Below are 21,502 nucleotides of genomic sequence, written 5' to 3' on the forward strand. Positions count from 1 at the left end.
AAAATGTCAGTACTGACATCTAAGTTTATCAAAAGCGGCATCCTTCGAGCCGGAAATGAAGCAGCGACCTTAGGATTTCTGTACCAATCTCCTTTACAGTCCTCCTCTCTACCAGCTGAGATATCGAAGGATTCCACGATTGTACACCTGTGATATTACGTGCAATTAAAATGATTGAGTGTTAATTTTAAACATTATCAACTTTCCAAGTAAAATGAAAAATGATTTCACTACACAAAAGAGATTCAACTACTTATTCCTGTGTTGCTTTATCACACAAATTGTCATGTTTAATCATTTGGAAAATATCACTAATAATTTGACTTATATTTGTGCAAATACGATCAACTGGCTGCAGAGCTAGTTTGGAAAGCACTTTCAATAGATTTTTTAGTGTAGCCAAACTTACATCAAGATTAGAGATGCTTGAGCCTATCAAACCTTCTACACTCTTTTGAATTTTGCTTGTTTTGTAAACTAATCAAGTGTTCAAGGAATGATGGGGATATTCCATTGTTTGCTCTGATTTGACAATCCATTTTGGACAATGAGCGGCCCTTTTGAGCTAGTGAAGATAATTGTGCTACATGAGAGTATGCACAGACAATTATTTTTCTTTTTTTGCATTAAAGCACAATTTTTAATAAAGGAGAGGTTAATGATATAATAATTAGCACTGAAAGTCATCTGACACGATTTGAAAGTAAAATGTTGTGCATTTAAAGTAACCAAAGCTCTTTTTACTTTGAGTGGACATCATTTTCTTTCAAATGAATTTGATATTTTGCTAAATGTACAAAACTTTCTTACAAATTTGACATTCAAAATGCATTTGTAATTAATAAATGCTACTTAGTATGGCTGCTGAGATTCCTGGGCTCAGTCTCAAGGAGAGGAGGAGAATGGGGGATAGAGAAAGAGAGAACAGGCAGGCATCCTAAAGATTTTGATGTGCCAGTGCCTGACTCACCCTGAACATCACTGGTTTCAAGCTTTTAGCAAATTTTCTGAAAAATTAAACAACCATGTGGTTGTAGTCGGCAGGATTTGCACCTGCGCGGGGAGACCCCAATGAATTTCGAGTCCATCGCCTTAACCACTCGGCCACGACTACCTCTCATGCAACGTGATGTTTTCACAAAAGTTTCTCTATGGGTTGAGCTACTTCATTTCAGGCTGTGAGGATGACTGAAGTAATATTGTTTCAGAGATGATTTAAATGGGAAGTTAATCCTGACCACAGTGGCCTGCGTTAATGATTTTTAAAATATAACTTGGAGAATGCTTTATACTTGGTATAGTTTTGGGTTTATAAAATGTCAGTACTGACATCTAAGTTTATCAAAAGCGGCATCCTTCGAGCCGGAAATGAAGCAGGGACCTTAGGATTTCTGTACCAATCTCCTTTACAGTACTCCGCTTTACCAGCTGAGATATCGAAGGATTCCACGATTGTACACCTGTGATATTACGTGCAATTAAAAAGATTGAGTGTTAATTTTAAACATTATCAACTTTCCAAGCAAAATGAAAAATGATTTCACTACACAAAAGAGATTCAACTACTTATTCCTGTGTTGCTTTATCACACAAATTGTCATGTTTAATCATTTGGAAAATATCACTAATAGTTTGACTTATATTTGTGCAAATACGATCAACTGGCTGCAGAGCTAGTTTGGAAAGCACTTTCAATAGATTTTTTAGTGTAGCCAAACTTACATCAAGATTAGAGATGCTTGAGCCTATCAAACCTTCTACACTCTTTTGAATTTTGCTTGTTTTGTAAACTAATCAAGTGTTCAAGGAATGATGGGGATATTCCATTGTTTGCTCTGATTTGACAATCCATTTTGGACAATGAGCGGCCCTTTTGAGCTAGTGAAGATAATTGTGCTACATGAGAGTATGCACAGACAATTATTTTTCTTTTTTTGCATTAAAGCACAATTTTTAATAAAGGAGAGGTTAATGATATAATAATTAGCACTGAAAGTCATCTGACACGATTTGAAAGTAAAATGTTGTGCATTTAAAGTAACCAAAGCTCTTTTTACTTTGAGTGGACATCATTTTCTTTCAAATGAATTTGATATTTTGCTAAATGTACAAAACTTTCTTACAAATTTGACATTCAAAATGCATTTGTAATTAATAAATGCTACTTAGTATGGCTGCTGAGATTCCTGGGCTCAGTCTCAAGGAGAGGAGGAGAATGGGGGATAGAGAAAGAGAGAACAGGCAGGCATCCTAAAGATTTTGATGTGCCAGTGCCTGACTCACCCTGAACATCACTGGTTTCAAGCTTTTAGCAAATTTTCTGAAAAATTAAACAACCATGTGGTTGTAGTCGGCAGGATTTGCACCTGCGCGGGGAGACCCCAATGAATTTCGAGTCCATCGCCTTAACCACTCGGCCACGACTACCTCTCATGCAACGTGATGTTTTCACAAAAGTTTCTCTATGGGTTGAGCTACTTCATTTCAGGCTGTGAGGATGACTGAAGTAATATTGTTTCAGAGATGATTTAAATGGGAAGTTAATCCTGACCACAGTGGCCTGCGTTAATGATTTTTAAAATATAACTTGGAGAATGCTTTATACTTGGTATAGTTTTGGGTTTATAAAATGTCAGTACTGACATCTAAGTTTATCAAAAGCGGCATCCTTCGAGCCGGAAATGAAGCAGGGACCTTAGGATTTCTGTACCAATCTCCTTTACAGTACTCCGCTTTACCAGCTGAGATATCGAAGGATTCCACGATTGTACACCTGTGATATTACGTGCAATTAAAATGATTGAGTGTTAATTTTAAACATTATCAACTTTCCAAGCAAAATGAAAAATGATTTCACTACACAAAAGAGATTCAACTACTTATTCCTGTGTTGCTTTATCACACAAATTGTCATGTTTAATCATTTGGAAAATATCACTAATAGTTTGACTTATATTTGTGCAAATACGATCAACTGGCTGCAGAGCTAGTTTGGAAAGCACTTTCAATAGATTTTTTAGTGTAGCCAAACTTACATCAAGATTAGAGATGCTTGAGCCTATCAAACCTTCTACACTCTTTTGAATTTTGCTTGTTTTGTAAACTAATCAAGTGTTCAAGGAATGATGGGGATATTCCATTGTTTGCTCTGATTTGACAATCCATTTTGGACAATGAGCGGCCCTTTTGAGCTAGTGAAGATAATTGTGCTACATGAGAGTATGCACAGACAATTATTTTTCTTTTTTTGCATTAAAGCACAATTTTTAATAAAGGAGAGGTTAATGATATAATAATTAGCACTGAAAGTCATCTGACACGATTTGAAAGTAAAATGTTGTGCATTTAAAGTAACCAAAGCTCTTTTTACTTTGAGTGGACATCATTTTCTTTCAAATGAATTTGATATTTTGCTAAATGTACAAAACTTTCTTACAAATTTGACATTCAAAATGCATTTGTAATTAATAAATGCTACTTAGTATGGCTGCTGAGATTCCTGGGCTCAGTCTCAAGGAGAGGAGGAGAATGGGGGATAGAGAAAGAGAGAACAGGCAGGCATCCTAAAGATTTTGATGTGCCAGTGCCTGACTCACCCTGAACATCACTGGTTTCAAGCTTTTAGCAAATTTTCTGAAAAATTAAACAACCATGTGGTTGTAGTCGGCAGGATTTGAACCTGCGCGGGGAGACCCCAATGAATTTCGAGTCCATCACCTTAACCACTCGGCCACGACTACCTCTCATGCAACGTGATGTTTTCACAAAAGTTTCTCTATGGGTTGAGCTACTTCATTTCAGGCTGTGAGGATGACTGAAGTAATATTGTTTCAGAGATGATTTAAATGGGAAGTTAATCCTGACCACAGTGGCCTGCGTTAATGATTTTTAAAATATAACTTGGAGAATGCTTTATACTTGGTATAGTTTTGGGTTTATAAAATGTCAGTACTGACATCTAAGTTTATCAAAAGCGGCATCCTTCGAGCCGGAAATGAAGCAGGGACCTTAGGATTTCTGTACCAATCTCCTTTACAGTACTCCGCTTTACCAGCTGAGATATCGAAGGATTCCACGATTGTACACCTGTGATATTACGTGCAATTAAAATGATTGAGTGTTAATTTTAAACATTATCAACTTTCCAAGCAAAATGAAAAATGATTTCACTACACAAAAGAGATTCAACTACTTATTCCTGTGTTGCTTTATCACACAAATTGTCATGTTTAATCATTTGGAAAATATCACTAATAGTTTGACTTATATTTGTGCAAATACGATCAACTGGCTGCAGAGCTAGTTTGGAAAGCACTTTCAATAGATTTTTTAGTGTAGCCAAACTTACATCAAGATTAGAGATGCTTGAGCCTATCAAACCTTCTACACTCTTTTGAATTTTGCTTGTTTTGTAAACTAATCAAGTGTTCAAGGAATGATGGGGATATTCCATTGTTTGCTCTGATTTGACAATCCATTTTGGACAATGAGCGGCCCTTTTGAGCTAGTGAAGATAATTGTGCTACATGAGAGTATGCACAGACAATTATTTTTCTTTTTTTGCATTAAAGCACAATTTTTAATAAAGGAGAGGTTAATGATATAATAATTAGCACTGAAAGTCATCTGACACGATTTGAAAGTAAAATGTTGTGCATTGAAAGTAACCAAAGCTCTTTTTACTTTGAGTGGACATCATTTTCTTTCAAATGAATTTGATATTTTGCTAAATGTACAAAACTTTCTTACAAATTTGACATTCAAGATGCATTTGTAATTAATAAATGCTACTTAGTATGGCTGCTGAGATTCCTGGGCTCAGTCTCAAGGAGAGGAGGAGAATGGGGGATAGAGAAAGAGAGAACAGGCAGGCATCCTAAAGATTTTGATGTGCCAGTGCCTGACTCACCCTGAACATCACTGGTTTCAAGCTTTTAGCAAATTTTCAGATAAATTAAACAACCATGTGGTCGTAGTCGGCAGGATTTGAACCTGCGCGGGGAGACCCCAATGGATTTCGAGTCCATCGCCTTAACCACTCGGCCACGACTACCTCTCATGCAATGTGATGTTTTCACAAAAGTTTCTCTATGGGTTGAGCTACTTCATTTCAGGCTGTGAGGATGACTGAAGTAATATTGTATCAGAGATGATTTAAATGGGAAGTTAATCCTGACCACAGTGGCCTGCGTTAATGATTTTTAAAATATAACTTGGAGAATGCTTTATACTTGGTTTAGTTTTGGGTTTATAAAATGTCAGTACTGACATCTAAGTTTATCAAAAGCGGCATCCTTCGAGCCGGAAATGAAGCAGCGACCTTAGGATTTCTGTACCAATCTCCTTTACAGTCCTCCTCTCTACCAGCTGAGATATCGAAGGATTCCACGATTGTACACCTGTGATATTACGTGCAATTAAAATGATTGAGTGTTAATTTTAAACATTATCAACTTTCCAAGTAAAATGAAAAATGATTTCACTACACAAAAGAGATTCAACTACTTATTCCTGTGTTGCTTTATCACACAAATTGTCATGTTTAATCATTTGGAAAATATCACTAATAGTTTGACTTATATTTGTGCAAATACGATCAACTGGCTGCAGAGCTAGTTTGGAAAGCACTTTCAATAGATTTTTTAGTGTAGCCAAACTTAGATCAAGATTAGAGATGCTTGAGCCTATCAAACCTTCTACACTCTTTTGAATTTTGCTTGTTTTGTAAACTAATCAAGTGTTCAAGGAATGATGGGGATATTCCATTGTTTGCTCTGATTTGACAATCCATTTTGGACAATGAGCGGCCCTTTTGAGCTAGTGAAGATAATTGTGCTACATGAGAGTATGCACAGACAATTATTTTTCTTTTTTTGCATTAAAGCACAATTTTTAATAAAGGAGAGGTTAATGATATAATAATTAGCACTGAAAGTCATCTGACACGATTTGAAAGTAAAATGTTGTGCATTGAAAGTAACCAAAGCTCTTTTTACTTTGAGTGGACATCATTTTCTTTCAAATGAATTTGATATTTTGCTAAATGTACAAAACTTTCTTACAAATTTGACATTCAAAATGCATTTGTAATTAATAAATGCTACTTAGTATGGCTGCTGAGATTCCTGGGCTCAGTCTCAAGGAGAGGAGGAGAATGGGGGATAGAGAAAGAGAGAACAGGCAGGCATCCTAAAGATTTTGATGTGCCAGTGCCTGACTCACCCTGAACATCACTGGTTTCAAGCTTTTAGCAAATTTTCTGAAAAATTAAACAACCATGTGGTCGTAGTCGGCAGGATTTGAACCTGCGCGGGGAAACCCCAATGGATTTCGAGTCCATCGCCTTAACCACTCGGCCACGACTACCTCTCATGCAATGTGATGTTTTCACAAAAGTTTCTCTATGGGTTGAGCTACTTCATTTCAGGCTGTGAGGATGACTGAAGTAATATTGTATCAGAGATGATTTAAATGGGAAGTTAATCCTGACCACAGTGGCCTGCGTTAATGATTTTTAAAATATAACTTGGAGAATGCTTTATACTTGGTATAGTTTTGGGTTTATAAAATGTCAGTACTGACATCTAAGTTTATCAAAAGCGTCATCCTTCGAGCCGGAAATGAAGCAGCGACCTTAGGATTTCTGTACCAATCTCCTTTACAGTCCTCCGCTCTACCAGCTGAGATATCGAAGGATTCCACGATTGTACACCTGTGATATTACGTGCAATTAAAATGATTGAGTGTTAATTTTAAACATTATCAACTTTCCAAGCAAAATGAAAAATGATTTGACTACACAAAAGAGATTCAACTACTTATTCCTGTTTTGCTTTATCACACAAATTGTCATGTTTAATCATTTGGAAAATATCACTAATAATTTGACTTATATTTGTGCAAATATGATCAACTGGCTGCAGAGCTAGTTTGGAAAGCACTTTCAATAGATTTTTTAGTGTAGCCAAACTTTCATCAAGATTAGAGATGCTTGAGCCTATCAAACCTTCTACACTCTTTTGAATTTTGCTTGTTTTGTAAACTAATCAAGTGTTCAAGGAATGATGGGGATATTCCATTGTTTGCTCTGATTTGACAATCCATTTTGGACAATGAGCGGCCCTTTTGAGCTAGTGAAGATAATTGTGCTACATGAGAGTATGCACAGACAATTATTTTTCTTTTTTTGCATTAAAGCACAATTTTTAATAAAGGAGAGGTTAATGATATAATAATTAGCACTGAAAGTCATCTGACACGATTTGAAAGTAAAATGTTGTGCATTTAAAGTAACCAAAGCTCTTTTTACTTTGAGTGGACATCATTTTCTTTCAAATGAATTTGATATTTTGCTAAATGTACAAAACTTTCTTACAAATTTGACATTCAAAATGCATTTGTAATTAATAAATGCTACTTAGTATGGCTGCTGAGATTCCTGGGCTCAGTCTCAAGGAGAGGAGGAGAATGGGGGATAGAGAAAGAGAGAACAGGCAGGCATCCTAAAGATTTTGATGTGCCAGTGCCTGACTCACCCTGAACATCACTGGTTTCAAGCTTTTAGCAAATTTTCTGAAAAATTAAACAACCATGTGGTTGTAGTCGGCAGGATTTGCACCTGCGCGGGGAGACCCCAATGAATTTCGAGTCCATCACCTTAACCACTCGGCCACGACTACCTCTCATGCAACGTGATGTTTTCACAAAAGTTTCTCTATGGGTTGAGCTACTTCATTTCAGGCTGTGAGGATGACTGAAGTAATATTGTTTCAGAGATGATTTAAATGGGAAGTTAATCCTGACCACAGTGGCCTGCGTTAATGATTTTTAAAATATAACTTGGAGAATGCTTTATACTTGGTATAGTTTTGGGTTTATAAAATGTCAGTACTGACATCTAAGTTTATCAAAAGCGGCATCCTTCGAGCCGGAAATGAAGCAGGGACCTTAGGATTTCTGTACCAATCTCCTTTACAGTACTCCGCTTTACCAGCTGAGATATCGAAGGATTCCACGATTGTACACCTGTGATATTACGTGCAATTAAAATGATTGAGTGTTAATTTTAAACATTATCAACTTTCCAAGCAAAATGAAAAATGATTTCACTACACAAAAGAGATTCAACTACTTATTCCTGTGTTGCTTTATCACACAAATTGTCATGTTTAATCATTTGGAAAATATCACTAATAGTTTGACTTATATTTGTGCAAATACGATCAACTGGCTGCAGAGCTAGTTTGGAAAGCACTTTCAATAGATTTTTTAGTGTAGCCAAACTTACATCAAGATTAGAGATGCTTGAGCCTATCAAACCTTCTACACTCTTTTGAATTTTGCTTGTTTTGTAAACTAATCAAGTGTTCAAGGAATGATGGGGATATTCCATTGTTTGCTCTGATTTGACAATCCATTTTGGACAATGAGCGGCCCTTTTGAGCTAGTGAAGATAATTGTGCTACATGAGAGTATGCACAGACAATTATTTTTCTTTTTTTGCATTAAAGCACAATTTTTAATAAAGGAGAGGTTAATGATATAATAATTAGCACTGAAAGTCATCTGACACGATTTGAAAGTAAAATGTTGTGCATTTAAAGTAACCAAAGCTCTTTTTACTTTGAGTGGACATCATTTTCTTTCAAATGAATTTGATATTTTGCTAAATGTACAAAACTTTCTTACAAATTTGACATTCAAAATGCATTTGTAATTAATAAATGCTACTTAGTATGGCTGCTGAGATTCCTGGGCTCAGTCTCAAGGAGAGGAGGAGAATGGGGGATAGAGAAAGAGAGAACAGGCAGGCATCCTAAAGATTTTGATGTGCCAGTGCCTGACTCACCCTGAACATCACTGGTTTCAAGCTTTTAGCAAATTTTCTGAAAAATTAAACAACCATGTGGTTGTAGTCGGCAGGATTTGAACCTGCGCGGGGAGACCCAAATGAATTTCGAGTCCATCACCTTAACCACTCGGCCACGACTACCTCTCATGCAACGTGATGTTTTCACAAAAGTTTCTCTATGGGTTGAGCTACTTCATTTCAGGCTGTGAGGATGACTGAAGTAATATTGTTTCAGAGATGATTTAAATGGGAAGTTAATCCTGACCACAGTGGCCTGCGTTAATGATTTTTAAAATATAACTTGGAGAATGCTTTATACTTGGTATAGTTTTGGGTTTATAAAATGTCAGTACTGACATCTAAGTTTATCAAAAGCGGCATCCTTCGAGCCGGAAATGAAGCAGGGACCTTAGGATTTCTGTACCAATCTCCTTTACAGTACTCCGCTTTACCAGCTGAGATATCGAAGGATTCCACGATTGTACACCTGTGATATTACGTGCAATTAAAATGATTGAGTGTTAATTTTAAACATTATCAACTTTCCAAGCAAAATGAAAAATGATTTCACTACACAAAAGAGATTCAACTACTTATTCCTGTGTTGCTTTATCACACAAATTGTCATGTTTAATCATTTGGAAAATATCACTAATAGTTTGACTTATATTTGTGCAAATACGATCAACTGGCTGCAGAGCTAGTTTGGAAAGCACTTTCAATAGATTTTTTAGTGTAGCCAAACTTACATCAAGATTAGAGATGCTTGAGCCTATCAAACCTTCTACACTCTTTTGAATTTTGCTTGTTTTGTAAACTAATCAAGTGTTCAAGGAATGATGGGGATATTCCATTGTTTGCTCTGATTTGACAATCCATTTTGGACAATGAGCGGCCCTTTTGAGCTAGTGAAGATAATTGTGCTACATGAGAGTATGCACAGACAATTATTTTTCTTTTTTTGCATTAAAGCACAATTTTTAATAAAGGAGAGGTTAATGATATAATAATTAGCACTGAAAGTCATCTGACATGATTTGAAAGTAAAATGTTGTGCATTGAAAGTAACCAAAGCTCTTTTTACTTTGAGTGGACATCATTTTCTTTCAAATGAATTTGATATTTTGCTAAATGTACAAAACTTTCTTACAAATTTGACATTCAAAATGCATTTGTAATTAATAAATGCTACTTAGTATGGCTGCTGAGATTCCTGGGCTCAGTCTCAAGGAGAGGAGGAGAATGGGGGATAGAGAAAGAGAGAACAGGCAGGCATCCTAAAGATTTTGATGTGCCAGTGCCTGACTCACCCTGAACATCACTGGTTTCAAGCTTTTAGCAAATTTTCTGAAAAATTAAACAACCATGTGGTCGTAGTCGGCAGGATTTGAACCTGCGCGGGGAGACCCCAATGGATTTCGAGTCCATCGCCTTAACCACTCGGCCACGACTACCTCTCATGCAATGTGATGTTTTCACAAAAGTTTCTCTATGGGTTGAGCTACTTCATTTCAGGCTGTGAGGATGACTGAAGTAATATTGTATCAGAGATGATTTAAATGGGAAGTTAATCCTGACCACAGTGGCCTGCGTTAATGATTTTTAAAATATAACTTGGAGAATGCTTTATACTTGGTATAGTTTTGGGTTTATAAAATGTCAGTACTGACATCTAAGTTTATCAAAAGCGGCATCCTTCGAGCCGGAAATGAAGCAGCGACCTTAGGATTTCTGTACCAATCTCCTTTACAGTCCTCCTCTCTACCAGCTGAGATATCGAAGGATTCCACGATTGTACACCTGTGATATTACGTGCAATTAAAATGATTGAGTGTTAATTTTAAACATTATCAACTTTCCAAGCAAAATGAAAAATGATTTCACTACACAAAAGAGATTCAACTACTTATTCCTGTTTTGCTTTATCACACAAATTGTCATGTTTAATCATTTGGAAAATATCACTAATAGTTTGACTTATATTTGTGCAAATACGATCAACTGGCTGCAGAGCTAGTTTGGAAAGCACTTTCAATAGATTTTTTAGTGTAGCCAAACTTACATCAAGATTAGAGATGCTTGAGCCTATCAAACCTTCTACACTCTTTTGAATTTTGCTTGTTTTGTAAACTAATCAAGTGTTCAAGGAATGATGGGGATATTCCATTGTTTGCTCTGATTTGACAATCCATTTTGGACAATGAGCGGCCCTTTTGAGCTAGTGAAGATAATTGTGCTACATGAGAGTATGCACAGACAATTAAATTTCTTTTTTTGCATTAAAGCACAATTTTTAATAAAGGAGAGGTTAATGATATAATAATTAGCACTGAAAGTCATCTGACACGATTTGAAAGTAAAATGTTGTGCATTTAAAGTAACCAAAGCTCTTTTTACTTTGAGTGGACATCATTTTCTTTCAAATGAATTTGATATTTTGCTAAATGTACAAAACTTTCTTACAAATTTGACATTCAAAATGCATTTGTAATTAATAAATGCTACTTAGTATGGCTGCTGAGATTCCTGGGCTCAGTCTCAAGGAGAGGAGGAGAATGGGGGATAGAGAAAGAGAGAACAGGCAGGCATCCTAAAGATTTTGATGTGCCAGTGCCTGACTCACCCTGAACATCACTGGTTTCAAGCTTTTAGCAAATTTTCTGAAAAATTAAACAACCATGTGGTTGTAGTCGGCAGGATTTGAACCTGCGCGGGGAGACCCCAATGGATTTCGAGTCCATCACCTTAACCACTCGGCCACGACTACCTCTCATGCAATGTGATGTTTTCAAAAAAGTTTCTCTATGGGTTGAGCTACTTCATTTCAGGCTGTGAGGATGACTGAAGTAATATTGTTTCAGAGATGATTTAAATGGGAAGTTAATCCTGACCACAGTGGCCTGCGTTAATGATTTTTAAAATATAACTTGGAGAATGCTTTATACTTGGTATAGTTTTGGGTTTATAAAATGTCAGTACTGACATCTAAGTTTATCAAAAGCGGCATCCTTCGAGCCGGAAATGAAGCAGCGACCTTAGGATTTCTGTACCAATCTCCTTTACAGTACTCCGCTTTACCAGCTGAGATATCGAAGGATTCCACGATTGTACACCTGTGATATTACGTGCAATTAAAATGATTGCATGTTAATTTTAAACATTCTCAACTTTCCAAGCAAAATGAAAAATGATTTCACTACACAAAAGAGATTCAACTACTTATTCCTGTGTTGCTTTATCACACAAATTGTCATGTTTAATCATTTGGAAAATATCACTAATAGTTTGACTTATATTTGTGCAAATACGATCAACTGGCTGCAGAGCTAGTTTGGAAAGCACTTTCAATAGATTTTTTAGTGTAGCCAAACTTACATCAAGATTAGAGATGCTTGAGCCTATCAAACCTTCTACACTCTTTTGAATTTTGCTTGTTTTGTAAACTAATCAAGTGTTCAAGGAATGATGGGGATATTCCATTGTTTGCTCTGATTTGACAATCCATTTTGGACAATGAGCGGCCCTTTTGAGCTAGTGAAGATAATTGTGCTACATGAGAGTATGCACAGACAATTATTTTTCTTTTTTTGCATTAAAGCACAATTTTTAATAAAGGAGAGGTTAATGATATAATAATTAGCACTGAAAGTCATCTGACATGATTTGAAAGTAAAATGTTGTGCATTGAAAGTAACCAAAGCTCTTTTTACTTTGAGTGGACATCATTTTCTTTCAAATGAATTTGATATTTTGCTAAATGTACAAAACTTTCTTACAAATTTGACATTCAAAATGCATTTGTAATTAATAAATGCTACTTAGTATGGCTGCTGAGATTCCTGGGCTCAGTCTCAAGGAGAGGAGGAGAATGGGGGATAGAGAAAGAGAGAACAGGCAGGCATCCTAAAGATTTTGATGTGCCAGTGCCTGACTCACCCTGAACATCACTGGTTTCAAGCTTTTAGCAAATTTTCTGAAAAATTAAACAACCATGTGGTCGTAGTCGGCAGGATTTGAACCTGCGCGGGGAGACCCCAATGGATTTCGAGTCCATCGCCTTAACCACTCGGCCACGACTACCTCTCATGCAATGTGATGTTTTCACAAAAGTTTCTCTATGGGTTGAGCTACTTCATTTCAGGCTGTGAGGATGACTGAAGTAATATTGTATCAGAGATGATTTAAATGGGAAGTTAATCCTGACCACAGTGGCCTGCGTTAATGATTTTTAAAATATAACTTGGAGAATGCTTTATACTTGGTATAGTTTTGGGTTTATAAAATGTCAGTACTGACATCTAAGTTTATCAAAAGCGGCATCCTTCGAGCCGGAAATGAAGCAGCGACCTTAGGATTTCTGTACCAATCTCCTTTACAGTCCTCCTCTCTACCAGCTGAGATATCGAAGGATTCCACGATTGTACACCTGTGATATTACGTGCAATTAAAATGATTGAGTGTTAATTTTAAACATTATCAACTTTCCAAGCAAAATGAAAAATGATTTCACTACACAAAAGTGTCAGGCCCGGGTGTTTTTGTGAATCCGTTAACCCGGAACCAACCACAGGTGTAGGTGCTGGGCTATGAAGAAAGCAGGGAGGACGAAGAAAGTTCCGATTCATATATTTATTCAAAATAATAATTCAGTAAAGGGTTAACTGACAAGTTGGTAATCATCATATTATACTGAAGTATTGCAGGAATAATATGCAAGAGAAAACTCAAAAATAAATAAAAGAAATGTTCATGGAAACATATGCAAAACAAGCTGATGAATAAATGTTGGATTGTCCAAATATAAACAAGCTTTGATGCAGAACTGCAGAATGTGATTAACTGGATAATGCAGACATGAAGAGATAACTGTAAGGATTTGCAATGGAGTTTTGAGAGTTAACTGAGAGACTGTGAAGAATTATCCTTGTTATGACAACATAGCAAATATAAACAAACTTTGATGCTGAACTGTAGAATGTTATTAACTGGATAATGCAGACATGAAGAGATAACTGTAAGGATTTGCAATGGAGTTTTGAGAGTTAACTGAGAGACTGTGAAGAATTATCCTTGTTATGACAACATAGCAAATATAAACAAACTTTGATGCTGAACTGTAGAATGTTATTAACTGGATAATGCAGACATGAAGAGATAACTGTAAGGATTAGCAATGAAGCTTTGAGAGTTAACTGAGAGACTGTGATGAATTATCCTTGTAATGACAACATAGCAAAAAGTACTGAATTGGGTTACTTGCGGGTTCCGGAGATCACTGTGAAACTGTAGTAGAAGACAAGGTGATGAATGGGTTAAATGCAGAGTTGAACAAACGAACAGCTGAGAGAAATGAGATCCTGCAGACTTTGTAGGATAGGCAGACTGACAAGGTAACCTCATGCAGGACACTGGGAATCCAAGTATTTCCAATAGGTGTGCAATTGACTGATAGCACAATGGAGAGCCGGTAGATCTTTGGCAGTGAAGGCTGCAAACGGACCTCTGGGAACGGAGGCGATATCTGGACCACGGGAATCACACAGGAATGCACGGAGAGAGTTCAGAGCTAGAGCACAGCTTTGATACAACAAAGCACTGGCCCAGAGTAACATAATCCCAGCCTACTTAAAGGCAGCACAAGCACGGGATTGGCTTACACCTGCCCACAGGTGTTTTCACAAGTGCTCTGTATTAGCTATTTGGTCTCCAACATGGCCACCTCCTATACAGCAGACACACCGCAGTGCCTTAGGCCATTTGGTCCCCGCACTCACAGTTCCCAGACTCTGCATCACCTGTGCCATTGATCACGCCGTGTCCCCACACGGGCGCACAGCACCGCAAGCAACCGCACTGGCAATGGATGAACCCCAGAACCCGCAGAGGTGAGAGACCGGTTCGTGACAGTACCCCCTCTTCTACGGGTGGTCTCCGAACACCTTTGAACCTTGTCAGGATTTTTGGAGAAGTATTTCTGTACCAGTCTTGGAGCATGAACATCTTCAGAGAAAACCCAGGATCTCTCCTCCGGACCGTAACCCTTCCAGTCGACCAGAAACTGTAAACAACCATATCGGGAACGTGAGTCGACAATCTCTTTAACTTCAAATTCCTCATTCTGCAAAGAGTGAACTTTAGGAGATTTGGACTGGGTAGTACGGAACTTATTGAGAATCAAAGGCTTCAGTAAAGATGTATGAAAGGCGTTAGGAATTCTCAAAGACGGTGGCAATTTGACTTTGTATGACACAAGGTTGAGTACCTTTACAATGGGAAATGGACCAATAAACCTGAGAGCAAATTTCTTAGAAGGAACTTTGAACTTGAGATTGCGCGTAGAAATCCAAACTTGGTCTCCCACTTAGTAATTCGGTACAGCTTTACGTTTTCTATCTGCAAAAGATTTATAACGAGTGGAAGTTTTGACCAAGGACTTACGTACACAACTCCAGATGCTAGATAGACGTTGAAGCTCTTGATCTGCTGCTGGAACCTCTAGGGCTGGCAAAGGATGAAACTCTGGTGGAGAACTTCTTGGACTCTTATGTTGGGCACATTTAGGACATGCTGCTATAAACTCTTGGACATCGGCTTTGAGACGTGGCCACCAATAAGACTGTTGAATAAATTCGAGAGTCTTTAGAACCCCATGATGACCCATGAAGGAAGAGGAGTGAGCCCAGGTAAGCAGCCGTTTTCGGAGACTTGTGGCAACAAAGGTCTTGCCAGGCGGAGGAACTGGAGAGGTTCGAGTCATTAAAAAGGACGTAGGATTCACAATGGCTTGATTCGTGGTAGCATCATTTAATTCAGAAGAAGCAAAGGGCCGGGAAAGGGCATCTGCCTTTTTGTTCTGAGACCCTGGACGATAGGTGAGTTTGAAATCAAATCGTGAGAAGAAAAGCGCCCATCGAGCTTGTCGTGGATTCAAACACTGAGCTGACTGCAGATATAGAAGATTCTTATGATCAGTATAAACTGTAATGCGATGTTGAGCTCCTTCTAGAAGGTATCTCCACTCCTCAAATGCCAACTTGATGGCAAGTAACTCTTGGTCACCGATTGCATAATTACGTTCTGCCGGGAGGAACTTACGGGAGAAATATCCGCAGGGATGGACCTTTTTATCTTCAAAGACTTGTGACAACACAGCTCCTACTGCTTCTGTAGATGCATGCACCTCTAATAGAAAGGGACGATTCAACTCAGGCTGTCGAAGAATGGGGGCTGACACAAAGGCTTGCTTTAAATCAGAGAAGGCTTTGATTGCTTCAGAAGACCAGTTCGTAGGATTTGCTCCCTTGCGAGTTAGGGCTGTGATAGGAGCAGCTAACGTAGAATAATTCTTAATGAATCTCCTATAGAAATTAGCAAAGCCAAGAAATCGCTGAATCCCCTTGAGAGTTGTAGGAGTGGACCAATCCCGGATAGCTCGCGTCTCTGGGATGGATAGCGGATGAATTTGTCCCCTAGGAGGGGTCTTGCCCGGAACCAGGACGACTGGGCAGTCCCATTCACTATGAGGAGGTAGAGAGTCTGCTGCTTGCTTACTGGAAACATCCGCAAGGGATTGATACACCGGAGGTAGATCGGAAAGGCTAATTGACCGAAGAGGTACAATTGCAGCTACACAGTCCTTGGTACAAGATTTACCCCATGAAAGGACTTCCATGGTTTGCCAATTGAGTTGAGGATTATGTTTCTGCAGCCAAGGTAAACCAAGTATCACATCTTGAGAGGCTTTGGGAATCACGTAGAAGGAGAGGTATTCGGAATGGAGCTCACCAACTTTCATCTTGAGACATACGGTTCGATGAGTAATTATACCATCTGGAATTCGACTTCCATCCACTGCTGTAACGGCAACTGCTGCTTCCAGAGGCATGGTTCGAACTTTAGACCGCATGACAAAGGCTGAGGAGATGAAGTTCTCGGCTGCCCCGGAATCTAGGAGAGCTGAAACTTTCACTGTAGAACTTGGAACTTCTAATTGAATAGACAAGGTCGGCTCTTTCCCAGAACGTGATTCTAGAGTAACTCCTAGCTTAACCTCTCTTGAATAAGCTAGGAGGCGAGAGTTTCCCGGTCGGAGTTTGCAGAATTTAACTAAATGTTCGGAGGACCCACAGTACATGCAGAGGTTACCCTGTCAACGACGAAGTCGTTCCTCCTCTGTGAGGCGAGAGCGCCCAATCTGCATAGGTTCTTCAGTCATTACTGGAGACTGTGATGAAGAATCTTGTCGAGGTCTAGGATGATCACGTGGACTGGATCGCTCTGCCCTGGATTTCTCTAAACATCGCTCCCTGTGACGTAGGTCAAATTTGTTACAGAGAGAAATCAATTCATCCAGTTTAATTGGCACATCCCGGATAGTTAAATCATCCTTGATTCTCTCTGAAAGTCCATTCCAAAACGCGGCGATCAGGGCCTCCTCATTCCAGTTTAACTCTGAAAACAACGTGCGAAACTGAATAATATATTGACTGACAGGACGTAAACCTTGACGTAGACGGAGAATCTCCAAGGATGCTGAGGTGGTCCTGCCTGGTTCGTCAAAGATTCTCCGGAAGGAAGATACGAACTCTTTGTAATTAGAGAGGATAGGATCACCTCTCTCCCATAATGGTGATGCCCACTCCAGAGCCTGACCGGAGAGGAGGGCAATAATATATGCAACTTTAGAACGAGCTGATGGGAAACTGGAGGACAACAGTTCGAACTGGATCTCGCATTGATTCAGGAATCCTCTGCAAAGTTTTGGGGTTCCGTCAAACTTACTCGGAGAGGGTAACTGCAAGCGGGACGTAGGTAGCGTCACAGGAGAAGCTGTAGTGGTAACTGGGACATCCAGGGTTGGACTCTGGACTTGGAACGTTTTAATAGCCGTATGAAGAGTCTCTAAACGGTCTGCCATAGTTTGCATAAACTGCACTATTTGTGTCTGTATAGACTCCTGATTTTCCAGACGGGAAAGGATATCTGACGTAGCACCGCCTCCTGCGAATTGGTCACTTGACGGATCCATGTGGCCAGTGCTTACTGTCAGGCCCGGGTGTTTTTGTGAATCCGTTAACCCGGAACCAACCACAGGTGTAGGTGCTGGGCTATGAAGAAAGCAGGGAGGACGAAGAAAGTTCCGATTCATATATTTATTCAAAATAATAATTCAGTAAAGGGTTAACTGACAAGTTGGTAATCATCATATTATACTGAAGTATTGCAGGAATAATATGCAAGAGAAAACTCAAAAATAAATAAAAGAAATGTTCATGGAAACATATGCAAAACAAGCTGATGAATAAATGTTGGATTGTCCAAATATAAACAAGCTTTGATGCAGAACTGCAGAATGTGATTAACTGGATAATGCAGACATGAAGAGATAACTGTAAGGATTTGCAATGGAGTTTTGAGAGTTAACTGAGAGACTGTGAAGAATTATCCTTGTTATGACAACATAGCAAATATAAACAAACTTTGATGCTGAACTGTAGAATGTTATTAACTGGATAATGCAGACATGAAGAGATAACTGTAAGGATTTGCAATGGAGTTTTGAGAGTTAACTGAGAGACTGTGAAGAATTATCCTTGTTATGACAACATAGCAAATATAAACAAACTTTGATGCTGAACTGTAGAATGTTATTAACTGGATAATGCAGACATGAAGAGATAACTGTAAGGATTAGCAATGAAGCTTTGAGAGTTAACTGAGAGACTGTGATGAATTATCCTTGTAATGACAACATAGCAAAAAGTACTGAATTGGGTTACTTGCGGGTTCCGGAGATCACTGTGAAACTGTAGTAGAAGACAAGGTGATGAATGGGTTAAATGCAGAGTTGAACAAACGAACAGCTGAGAGAAATGAGATCCTGCAGACTTTGTAGGATAGGCAGACTGACAAGGTAACCTCATGCAGGACACTGGGAATCCAAGTATTTCCAATAGGTGTGCAATTGACTGATAGCACAATGGAGAGCCGGTAGATCTTTGGCAGTGAAGGCTGCAAACGGACCTCTGGGAACGGAGGCGATATCTGGACCACGGGAATCACACAGGAATGCACGGAGAGAGTTCAGAGCTAGAGCACAGCTTTGATACAACAAAGCACTGGCCCAGAGTAACATAATCCCAGCCTACTTAAAGGCAGCACAAGCACGGGATTGGCTTACACCTGCCCACAGGTGTTTTCACAAGTGCTCTGTATTAGCTATTTGGTCTCCAACATGGCCACCTCCTATACAGCAGACACACCGCAGTGCCTTAGGCCATTTGGTCCCCGCACTCACAGTTCCCAGACTCTGCATCACCTGTGCCATTGATCACGCCGTGTCCCCACACGGGCGCACAGCACCGCAAGCAACCGCACTGGCAATGGATGAACCCCAGAACCCGCAGAGGTGAGAGACCGGTTCGTGACAAAAAGAGATTCAACTACTTATTCCTGTGTTGCTTTATCACACAAATTGTCATGTTTAATCATTTGGAAAATATCACTAATAGTTTGACTTATATTTGTGCAAATACGATCAACTGGCTGCAGAGCTAGTTTGGAAAGCACTTTCAATAGATTTTTTAGTGTAGCCAAACTTACATCAAGATTAGAGATGCTTGAGCCTATCAAACCTTCTACACTCTTTTGAATTTTGCTTGTTTTGTAAACTAATCAAGTGTTCAAGGAATGATGGGGATATTCCATTGTTTGCTCTGATTTGACAATCCATTTTGGACAATGAGCGGCCCTTTTGAGCTAGTGAAGATAATTGTGCTACATGAGAGTATGCACAGACAATTATTTTTCTTTTTTTGCATTAAAGCACAATTTTTAATAAAGGAGAGGTTAATGATATAATAATTAGCACTGAAAGTCATCTGACACGATTTGAAAGTAAAATGTTGTGCATTGAAAGTAACCAAAGCTCTTTTTACTTTGAGTGGACATCATTTTCTTTCAAATGAATTTGATATTTTGCTAAATGTACAAAACTTTCTTACAAATTTGACATTCAAAATGCATTTGTAATTAATAAATGCTACTTAGTATGGCTGCTGAGATTCCTGGGCTCAGTCTCAAGGAGAGGAGGAGAATGGGGGATAGAGAAAGAGAGAACAGGCAGGCATCCTAAAGATTTTGATGTGCCAGTGCCTGACTCACCCTGAACATCACTGGTTTCAAACTTTTAGCAAATTTTCTGATAAATTAAACAACCATGTGGTCGTAGTCGGCAGGATTTGAACCTGCGCGGGGAGACCCCAATGGATTTCGAGTCCATCGCCTTAACCACTCGGCCACGACTACCTCTCATGCAATGTGATGTTTTCACAAAAGTTTCTCTATGGGTTGAGCTACTTCATTTCAGGCTGTGAGGATGACTGAAGTAATATTGTATCAGAGATGATTTAAATGGGAAGTTAATCCTGACCACAGTGGCCTGCGTTAATGATTTTTAAAATATAACTTGGAGAATGCTTTATACTTGGTATAGTTTTGGGTTTATAAAATGTCAGTACTGACATCTAAGTTTATCAAAAGCGGCATCCTTCGAGCCGGAAATGAAGCAGCGACCTTAGGATTTCTGTACCAATCTCCTTTACAGTCCTCCTCTCTACCAGCTGAGATATCGAAGGATTCCACGATTGTACACCTGTGATATTACGTGCAATTAAAATGATTGAGTGTTAATTTTAAACATTATCAACTTTCCAAGCAAAATGAAAAATTATTTCACTACACAAAAGAGATTCAACTACTTATTCCTGTGTTGCTTTATCACACAAATTGTCATGTTTAATCATTTGGAAAATATCACTAATAGTTTGACTTATATTTGTGCAAATACGATCAACTGGCTGCAGAGCTAGTTTGGAAAGCACTTTCAATAGATTTTTTAGTGTAGCCAAACTTACATCAAGATTAGAGATGCTTGAGCCTATCAAACCTTCTACACTCTTTTGAATTTTGCTTGTTTTGTAAACTAATCAAGTGTTCAAGGAATGATGGGGATATTCCATTGTTTGCTCTGATTTGACAATCCATTTTGGACAATGAGCGGCCCTTTTGAGCTAGTGAAGATAATTGTGCTACATGAGAGTATGCACAGACAATTATTTTTCTTTTTTTGCATTAAAGCACAATTTTTAATAAAGGAGAGGTTAATGATATAATAATTAGCACTGAAAGTCATCTGACACGATTTGAAAGTAAAATGTTGTGCATTGAAAGTAACCAAAGCTCTTTTTACTTTGAGTGGACATCATTTTCTTTCAAATGAATTTGATATTTTGCTAAATGTACAAAACTTTCGTACAAATTTGACATTCAAAATGCATTTGTAATTAATAAATGCTACTTAGTATGGCTGCTGAGATTCCTGGGCTCAGTCTCAAGGAGAGGAGGAGAATGGGGGATAGAGAAAGAGAGAACAGGCAGGCATCCTAAAGATTTTGATGTGCCAGTGCCTGACTCACCCTGAACATCACTGGTTTCAAACTTTTAGCAAATTTTCTGATAAATTAAACAACCATGTGGTCGTAGTCGGCAGGATTTGAACCTGCGCGGGGAGACCCCAATGGATTTCGAGTCCATCGCCTTAACCACTCGGCCACGACTACCTCTCATGCAATGTGATGTTTTCACAAAAGT

At 38.5% G+C, this 21,502-nt stretch overlaps 12 non-coding genes across 12 annotated transcripts; all 12 read right to left on the reverse strand.

Annotated features, from left to right (window-relative positions):
* Positions 1–1,032: 1,032 nt before the first annotated feature.
* Positions 1,033–1,114, reverse strand: TRNAS-CGA (transfer RNA serine (anticodon CGA)). The gene has a single exon. It is a non-coding gene; the product is annotated as a tRNA-Ser (tRNA).
* A 1,231-nt stretch (positions 1,115–2,345) lies between these two features.
* Positions 2,346–2,427, reverse strand: TRNAS-CGA (transfer RNA serine (anticodon CGA)). Its single transcript has one exon. It is a non-coding gene; the product is annotated as a tRNA-Ser (tRNA).
* A 1,231-nt stretch (positions 2,428–3,658) lies between these two features.
* TRNAS-CGA (transfer RNA serine (anticodon CGA)) lies at positions 3,659–3,740 on the reverse strand. Its single transcript has one exon. It is a non-coding gene; the product is annotated as a tRNA-Ser (tRNA).
* A 1,231-nt stretch (positions 3,741–4,971) lies between these two features.
* On the reverse strand, positions 4,972–5,053 carry TRNAS-CGA (transfer RNA serine (anticodon CGA)). Its single transcript has one exon. It is a non-coding gene; the product is annotated as a tRNA-Ser (tRNA).
* A 1,231-nt stretch (positions 5,054–6,284) lies between these two features.
* TRNAS-CGA (transfer RNA serine (anticodon CGA)) lies at positions 6,285–6,366 on the reverse strand. Its single transcript has one exon. It is a non-coding gene; the product is annotated as a tRNA-Ser (tRNA).
* A 1,231-nt stretch (positions 6,367–7,597) lies between these two features.
* TRNAS-CGA (transfer RNA serine (anticodon CGA)) lies at positions 7,598–7,679 on the reverse strand. The gene has a single exon. It is a non-coding gene; the product is annotated as a tRNA-Ser (tRNA).
* A 1,231-nt stretch (positions 7,680–8,910) lies between these two features.
* On the reverse strand, positions 8,911–8,992 carry TRNAS-CGA (transfer RNA serine (anticodon CGA)). Its single transcript has one exon. It is a non-coding gene; the product is annotated as a tRNA-Ser (tRNA).
* A 1,231-nt stretch (positions 8,993–10,223) lies between these two features.
* Positions 10,224–10,305, reverse strand: TRNAS-CGA (transfer RNA serine (anticodon CGA)). The gene has a single exon. It is a non-coding gene; the product is annotated as a tRNA-Ser (tRNA).
* Positions 10,306–11,536: 1,231 nt separating this feature from the next.
* Positions 11,537–11,618, reverse strand: TRNAS-CGA (transfer RNA serine (anticodon CGA)). Its single transcript has one exon. It is a non-coding gene; the product is annotated as a tRNA-Ser (tRNA).
* A 1,231-nt stretch (positions 11,619–12,849) lies between these two features.
* On the reverse strand, positions 12,850–12,931 carry TRNAS-CGA (transfer RNA serine (anticodon CGA)). Its single transcript has one exon. It is a non-coding gene; the product is annotated as a tRNA-Ser (tRNA).
* Positions 12,932–20,076: 7,145 nt separating this feature from the next.
* On the reverse strand, positions 20,077–20,158 carry TRNAS-CGA (transfer RNA serine (anticodon CGA)). Its single transcript has one exon. It is a non-coding gene; the product is annotated as a tRNA-Ser (tRNA).
* A 1,231-nt stretch (positions 20,159–21,389) lies between these two features.
* Positions 21,390–21,471, reverse strand: TRNAS-CGA (transfer RNA serine (anticodon CGA)). Its single transcript has one exon. It is a non-coding gene; the product is annotated as a tRNA-Ser (tRNA).
* Positions 21,472–21,502: the final 31 nt, after the last annotated feature.

The sequence above is a fragment of the Pseudophryne corroboree genome, chromosome 4 (assembly GCF_028390025.1).
Source record: "Pseudophryne corroboree isolate aPseCor3 chromosome 4, aPseCor3.hap2, whole genome shotgun sequence".
Lineage (NCBI taxonomy): Eukaryota > Metazoa > Chordata > Amphibia > Anura > Myobatrachidae > Pseudophryne > Pseudophryne corroboree.